Genomic DNA, 8,196 nt, shown 5'->3' with positions numbered 1-8,196 from the left:
ACCCTTATTCCTTCCTTTATCTTGCCAAATCATCTTTTACCAGCGGGGTAGTCCAATTACCTCCTTGCATCATCACGCGGGACATCTTCCTTCGATGCAAATGGGCCGAGTTAAATCGAGTCCTTAGTAACTCAACACAGCCCAGTCTCTTATTCAAGACCTAATATTGGACCGAGATCCGGCCTAAATCCACGGCTACAATTTTTAACCCAACAAATTATTTGAATCGAGTCAGATCCATGTATAACTCAGTCTAATCCAAAAAATTTGAGTCGAGACGGGTCCAGGTCGGGCCTGGTTCAGATCTAGTCCCAATCGTCTTTCTCTTTGCCGAAGTTGAGATTTCTTATTTAACCAATCTACACTTTCTCAAATTTAATCATACAAATAAACGACATGCTAGTCTTAAATGTTTGGTAGCTCTCTTATCTTGTTCATAATTTATTCATGACCCTTACGTTGCTCGTCAAGGTACACTTCTAGAATTCCAAATGGTTTTGGGCCTACTATTGTCGTTGTTCATCAATGCTGCGCAGCTCTCAAGGACTTGTATCAACTTCATAAGCAACATTTGGACCAGATTCATAGATATTACACTCGGACGATTTATCCAAGTATTGGTAAATGGTAATTGGGCCTTTCCACAAAAGTTGATAGTCTATAAATAGTGCTCAACAATACCTGATAGTCTGATATCACTCAAAGTCGAAAAATTTATGGACAGTAAAATACATTGAACGAGTACATATTTCAAAATCAAATGCATACGGTGTTTTCAATATGAGTCTAAAATCTTTTCTGAAAACAAAAAACATGGATCTAAAATAAGTGTTGAAGATGTAATTAAGGTCTAAAGTTGACAATAAATCTTTTGAAATAGAACTACATGAGTTTTCCTATTCCTTTCATCTAGTGGATTGGCTGGCCTCCACTTTAGTAGGAGCAAAGCAGCAATTTGAATTCAAAAAATCCGGTAAACTAGAAAGTAGCAGAATAGTGATTCCATTTCTGCATTAAAAATGCATCAAACGGAACGCTAAACTAGTGCAACAAACATCTAATGCTTTTGTAAAACCTTATTTCAGGATATTCGTGAACAACTACTTAAACATGTCATGCATCCTTGCGGCCTACAAGCACAAATGGTTTACGCGTTCGGGTTAAGTCGGGTCGTAGGGTTGAAAACCTAAAATTATCCAAATTTCAAAAAAATCGGTTTAAGCCAAGTTAAAATTTAGAAAACCTAGACCTAATCCTAAAAATGGAATGAATCCAATTTTAGAACCCGATCGAGCCTCACATATCTTTTAGAATAGGTTAGATCGGATCTAAGCGAGTCGGATCAGGATATGAGTCAACCTGACCTATTTACTGCCTCGATCTTTTTTTTATCTAGAACATAACCTTATTTAGGGAGAAAGATGGGATAGATATACTCCCTTATTCATTGTTAGCTGATTACCATGTTATAACTTCATTTTTCCACATATTTTTAAGTGTACAAAAGCGTTATCATCTTTGTGATTTATTAATAATAAATCATCATGAAATTCAAAGTGCATTAAATACCTTCTATTCCTTTCCTGTAACCTCCCCCATTTATTCTTGTAATCAAATACTAAAAGAGACTTATCCAATCCATTCCTTCAACAGTACTTGACTAGCTTTTCTTATTCCCTTTTTCCTTTTTTTTTTTTTTTTTTTTGGGTATCCAAATGCTGCCTAAGCGATGGTCATTCTAGCATGGATTCCAAATGAACATGTTGACGGAAGAGCAAGCATGGAAATCTTTAAAAATAACAATAATTTTTTCAGTTAAATTAACGAAATTAATATCAAGCAATGTTTTAAAACCTAGGATGGGTCACAGCCAACCCACTGAACCCCCTACTAATATTTTTAGGTAGGGTCACGTCAAAATTAATAACTATATTTATACCAACTATTTTCAATCAATTTTTATTACAGTAGAAAGGTAGTAAAAACCTTAATCCAATTTTTACATACCTTCAACAGCGTTATTATTTTAATAACTAAAACTTTTATATGTTTGGTATAACAAATAAATTAATTATCAATACTTTTGTAACTTATAATTTTAAAATCAAATGTTTCTAAACAAATATGCATTGTACAACTTTGTTAAAAAAAAAGTTTGATCAAGATTATATAATTAACTGAAATAAATTAGATAAATTCAGATTAACCTTTATAATTATATAATTGTGATACAAATTGTCATCAAATAAACATGCCAAGTTAAAAAAAATGAAGCAAGCTCTTCTTATTATACATTGACATTAAAATTAATTATAGGGTCTGTTTTTATATTTATTAATTTTATTTCTATTACTTTTAGATGTTTATGTACTTTATTAACGATGTTACAAGTCAATGCGTCAACCGTGGACCTAGCCACCAAAATGGGTCAGTTCAGCCCAAAGGACTCACAACATCAATAGAAGATCACAACAAAAGGAAATGTGTTGAATTTTAAACTAATCAAATAAAAGTTTCGCTCTCAGGGCCTGCTACCCAGGGGAAGGCACCTTTGAAGGGCAGCTATGCAGCTAGATTGCATGCTGTCAGGGCTGCAAGAATCAATACCAGTCTCCTTCTAGTATCGTGGGAGTACAGACGATGAGAAATGTCAGAGACATTCAAAGGTGAATGACCACCTCCTGCAATCACTTACCATGGTGCCGATTATGCTGGATGAGGAGTGCAAAAGCTCTACTCAGAAACAAGCATCCATGGCGTTTACCAACTCCCTTTGGATCACAATTCATTTCAGTTCACAAGGACAGCCACTGGACTGGATCCATCATTCAAGACATCTTTGAAAGAGTCGTTCTTGCAGGGACTTCACCTGATGATTTCCTGCGCACGCCACTAGCAAAGTTGACAGCAGCATAGACATGAACTTCAAAGTACCATCTCTATCTACAAAGTAAAATCTGCCCAAACGGTGAAACTCTGGTCCTTACAAGACTTTAATAAAGACTAATACATACTATGAAACTATGGTCCTTGATAATTCAAAACTTTGCTGCAGTACAAGACTTTGTGCCATTTCCATCCTGACATTGAAAGCCCAATCCAAAATACCAGGTCCGTACGTTGTCAATCTTTCTGATGATCAGCATCAGGGTAAAGACATATCTATCACCTACTTAAAATCTTTATAAAGCTCTTTCTACAGTAATTACACTCTGCAACCTCATTCTGATTCGATGGTAAAATTGAATATGTTAAGTTACCATTGATTTTCTGGAGACATAAATTAACAGCTGACATATATTCATTATTGTTTGGGTGGCATATCAGCCATAATCTCAGATCAAACTGGTTGCACTTAGGTGTGAAGTCCAAATCAAAGGGGACCAAAAAGTTTCATAGCAATACGCAACCAAAAAGTAATTAGAGATATTAAAGGATACAAACTAATAAATCAACATAAAAGTACAAATATTTCCTCAAAAACCAAATAGAGTGAAAATAAGAGCAAAAATATAATTGCAGATTGTAGAGTGTTAGCAATATATCACCTAAATAAACAAATAAATTTATAATTGCAATTAATAAAAAAATATAAAAAGAATAATATATATGTATATATTATTTGGCATCAAAATAAATCTATTATGCTACAAAAAAAATTTATTCTAGCACAAAATAAATCTATTCATTTAATAAATTCAAATCATAAAATAGCAAATTCTATAGATCTACTAATATTAAATTTAAAACAAAAGTAAGAGAAAATAGCCTAATTGAAGGCAGGTCGAAGTGCGTAGACGCTGTCCCAAAGAAGTGTTTGCCCCCACGTACGGATATCCCGGTAATCCTCCTCAAAGATACGATGACCTTAAACTTATTCTTCGATACATTTCGAAAGAAGCCAAATTGAACCTGATCGGACTTGCAGATCCAGTAAAGAACGAAATAAAAAAAATAAAATATGCTAAATAAAATTACAAAAATAAAAAATAAAAGTGGCTAAGAGGAAGAACTTTTCTCCAAAATTTTTCTGATATTTTTCTCTAATTTTTAGTGTTCCGAAAGAGATGAAATTAATGGATATTTATAGGGGTAATTGTGCAGGGGCAAATAGGTCTTTTTGCAGACGTGTCCGTGGAAGGCGCGGACGCTGGCTCACGTATTCCCAGTGGAAAATGCCCGCTTTTATTCCAAAAAAAAAAGAACCACAACGGGCGCCTGGCAATTGCGCACGCGGCCCGAAAATGATTGCATGCGCTTTCCAACAATCCCCCGCAAAAATTAATTTTTAAATAATTTTAAAATCAAAACAAAATGCTGGATATCTTAGATTATGTAATAGGTGTATGTACCTTTCGGTTTGAACCTTCACTTAGTGACAATTGATTACATTTGTGGATCTAAAGTGGTTTTAATCTTGAACCTCAGTCCATGGCTCAGATTAAATCAACAGCACACATAATATAGCCCAATCTGGATTCTAAGCGGGTTGCGCTAATATGGCAATGCGCAGATATCTTTCATGTGCTTTTTAGAAAATCGTCCATTTTCCATAATCGCGGCCTCACGACTGTACATATAGGTAAGTCCTAATAACGAAGCTAGTAAGGAAGCTCCTACCTTTTGGATCTCAGACTCATTAAGAGTTATACAAATATGAGCACTATCACCATAGGGATAAGGAAAACATAAAACAGTGTTCCTCTTAGTCACATTCCGATTTGTTTTTATACATTGAATCTTTTAAGTTTGGGTTCCCACCGTGGTGATCTATCTTTATGGGCTTAGCCCCATCTCTTCCGACGACTCTAGAACTACTTTTTTTGACAAACCTTTTGTAAGCTGATCAGCCGAATTATTTTCTGATTTTACAAAATTCAAAGCAATAACATTATTTTTCAATTTATATCTTAATGATTTATGATGCACTTTTAAGTGCCTGTTCATTTTTATATTAGAATTTTCTTAGTTGCACTTATCTATTGCAGATTTACAGTCACAATGTAAGAAAACAGATGGTAAAAGTGACTCATCTACAGGAAGATCTATTAGTAGATCTCTGAGCCACTCAGTCTTAGTGCTAGTGGTGTCTAAAGCTATCGGTTCAGACTCCATGGTACTCCTAGATATCAAGGTTTGTTTGGTGGATTTGAAAGACACAGCAGCACATCTTAGAAGAAAGACATATCCCGTGGTGGATTTAACATCTAAGGTATCGCTGATCTAGTTGGCATCACTATAATCTTCTAGAACAGCAGGAAACCCACTAAAGTGCAAATTATAAGACTTGGTACCCTTAAGATACTAAGGAATCTCGCTAATATTGTCCAGTGATCTCTATTTGGATTAATAATATATCTGCTAAGTCTACTCATAGCATATGCTATGTTTGGCCTGGTGTAATTTGTTAGAAATCCTAGCAAGCCTATAATTTGAGCATATAGGCTTTGAAGGATAGGAGTTCCTAAGTTCTTCTTAAGGTGTGTAGAGGGATCAAAGGGAGTAGAGACAGGCTGACAATCAGTATAATTAAATTTATTAAGAATCTTATCGACATAATGACTTTGGGATAACTCAATATTATTTGCACTTCTAATTATTTTGGTATTTAAAATTAAGTCAGTTTGTCCTAAGTCTTTCATATCAAACTTATGACTTAAGAATTATTTTACTTCATCAACTATCTGAAGATCTGTCCTAAAGATCAGTATATCATCTACATAGAAGCACAAGATTACAAATTTATTTCCAACTCTTTTATGGTATACACATTCGTCCATGCTATTGATTTCAAATCCAAATATCAGTATGATTTCATACGGTGCGTGTACAAATACACTCAATAAAGTTAAAATACAACAGCTCGTGGAGTACCGGTGGCAGCTCCCCCTTCCCTAACTAAAAGGTGTACCCTGAGTGGTAGGCCGCGTAGGCAGCCACCCAGTCGGCCGCTCCATTGGCTTCTCTAAATACACGCTTGGCCTGGACGGCCCCCCATCTCTCATCATCATCCCTATATCGCGGAAAGGGGTGGTCTGTGCTCTCACCCCTCGACCCTCTCTGAATCCACCCGATAATCGTGGCCGAGTCGCCCTCCAGAATGATTGAACTGGCCTGCAGCACCACCCGCGCATGTCGAAGACCTGCCCAGGCAACTCACAGCTCTGCCTCTGGAACCGACGTGTCAAACAGCTGGCAGCCACCTGCTGCCACCATCTTAGAGTGCGGGCCCCGTATGACAAAGTTTGCACCGCCCAGCGTACTGCCATCCAGCACCAACCCATCGAAGTTGACCTTGAGGAAGCTCGAGGGTGGAGGCTCACAGGTGAAAAACACCGTCTGAGGAGCTGTCGGAGCAGAGAGGAAAACCCAGGTGTCCCAAGCTGTCAAAGATCTATCTGAAGAGGGGTGGGCCCGATCTCCATGGCCTATGCTCGAGCAAACTCCGCAACCAACCTCGGTAACACCCTGCGCTCGCCAAAAGTACGAGCGTTTCTTGTCAGCCAGATCTGATATGCTGTGCAAGTCACTCTGATGACCTTCTGACAAGTCCGCGAACTGGCCAACCACTATCGTATCACCTGAAGGAATTGTAGCCTCACTCCGAGCCTCCTGTGGGATCCATGTCCACTGCCTTGTCGATCTGGCCCATGTACACTGGAAAAACACATGGTCCACCGACTCCTCAGCTCCACATGTCCCACACTTTGCGAGGATCCCCCAACCATGCCTGCTCAGCACTGCTCTCGTCGGAAGGCAGTCCCAAAATACCTTCCATAAGAAGAGGGCTGCCCTCGGGTGGAGTCCGAACCTCCAGATCCAAGTACAATCCGGCCCTGGCTCATGCTCCGGCTGGATAACACGGGAGAGGTCTTCCAGTCTAACACTGGCCCAGTTCGAGGTACCCCAAACCCTGACATCTGGCTCCGCACATCCTGGTAACGGAAGGGACCGGATCCTCTCAGCTAGGTGTACCCCGAACAGCTGTCGAAGTCTGGCCTCATCCCACTCTGCCCCTCCTGGTGTTAGGAGGTCGCACACACGTAGTCCCTCCACTGCCTCTGTATCAACCATGGTCGGCTAACACCTCAGGGGAAGGGTGTCCACCCACGGATCGCTGGTCACATCAATACTTTGTCCATCGCCTATCAACCACCTGATGTTTGCCGATGCAGTCGGTAGGTACCTTCCGATCTCGTGTCATATGAAGGAGACTCGACGACCTCTCCGTGCCACCCCTGAACCCCCTCAACCATATCTGACTGCCATCACCTGACTCTAGAGGCCGTGTGGCTCTAGTATAAACCGAATTGCGTGTCGAGCAATGAAAGCCTCATGCCTCTCCAGGAGGGACTGCACCCCTAGACCACCCTCACTAGTAGGAAGGCAAACCTGCTCTCAGGCCAGCAGATGCACTCTGTGGCCTCCATTGTGTGACTCTCACAAGACGCTCCGAAGAAGACGTTCGATCCTCAACAGAATCGTCTTCCGTACCACAGTGTTGGCCATGAGATACACCGGTATGGATCCCAACACCGATCTGACCAGTGTCAATTTCTCCATCATGGATAGGGAGGATGCCCTCCATTCCTCCAACCTACTCTGGACCCCCTGCACCAGGCCCGAACACTCTGCCACCCTTAGCCTCCGGCCAATGATGGGGACTCGCAGGTAGGTCAGCGTCCCCTCCTGCTTCGGTATCTGCAATATCCTCCGGATCTTCTGTCTGACTCTGGTCTTTATGATGGAGCTGAAAGAAATGGCTGACTTCAGGAAGTTCACTCTCTGGCTGGATGCCATGCAGTAGTCCGCCACCACCTTGCGAAGGACCCGTGCCTCAGAAATTTGTACCCTAGTCAGGAGAAGACAATAATCAGCAAAAAAAAGTGGGAAATAGGTCGGGCCTTCGGTGCTGAAACATAGGCCTCCAGCTTCCGGCTGGCGCACACTCTCTGCAAAGCACGGGACAAAATGTCAGCACAGATAATAAACAAATATGGCGATAAGGGACATCCCTGCCGTAACCAAATGGTGGAGTTGAAGAAAGATGACAGTATGCCGTTGACCAAGAAAGAAAACTTTGGCCGTCGGACACACCCCATGACTCATTCAATCCACTGCTTGTAGAAACTGTACGCCTCCAGTGCCCGCTGGAGAAAACTCCACCTGATCCTATCGTAAGCCCTCTCCATATCC

The sequence above is a fragment of the Phoenix dactylifera genome, chromosome 2, assembly GCF_051530095.1.
Source record: "Phoenix dactylifera cultivar Ajwa chromosome 2, Ajwa_hap1_PhDact_Kaust_v1.1, whole genome shotgun sequence".
In the NCBI taxonomy this organism is placed as follows: domain Eukaryota; kingdom Viridiplantae; phylum Streptophyta; class Magnoliopsida; order Arecales; family Arecaceae; genus Phoenix; species Phoenix dactylifera.
This window is presented reverse-complemented; position numbering follows the sequence as displayed.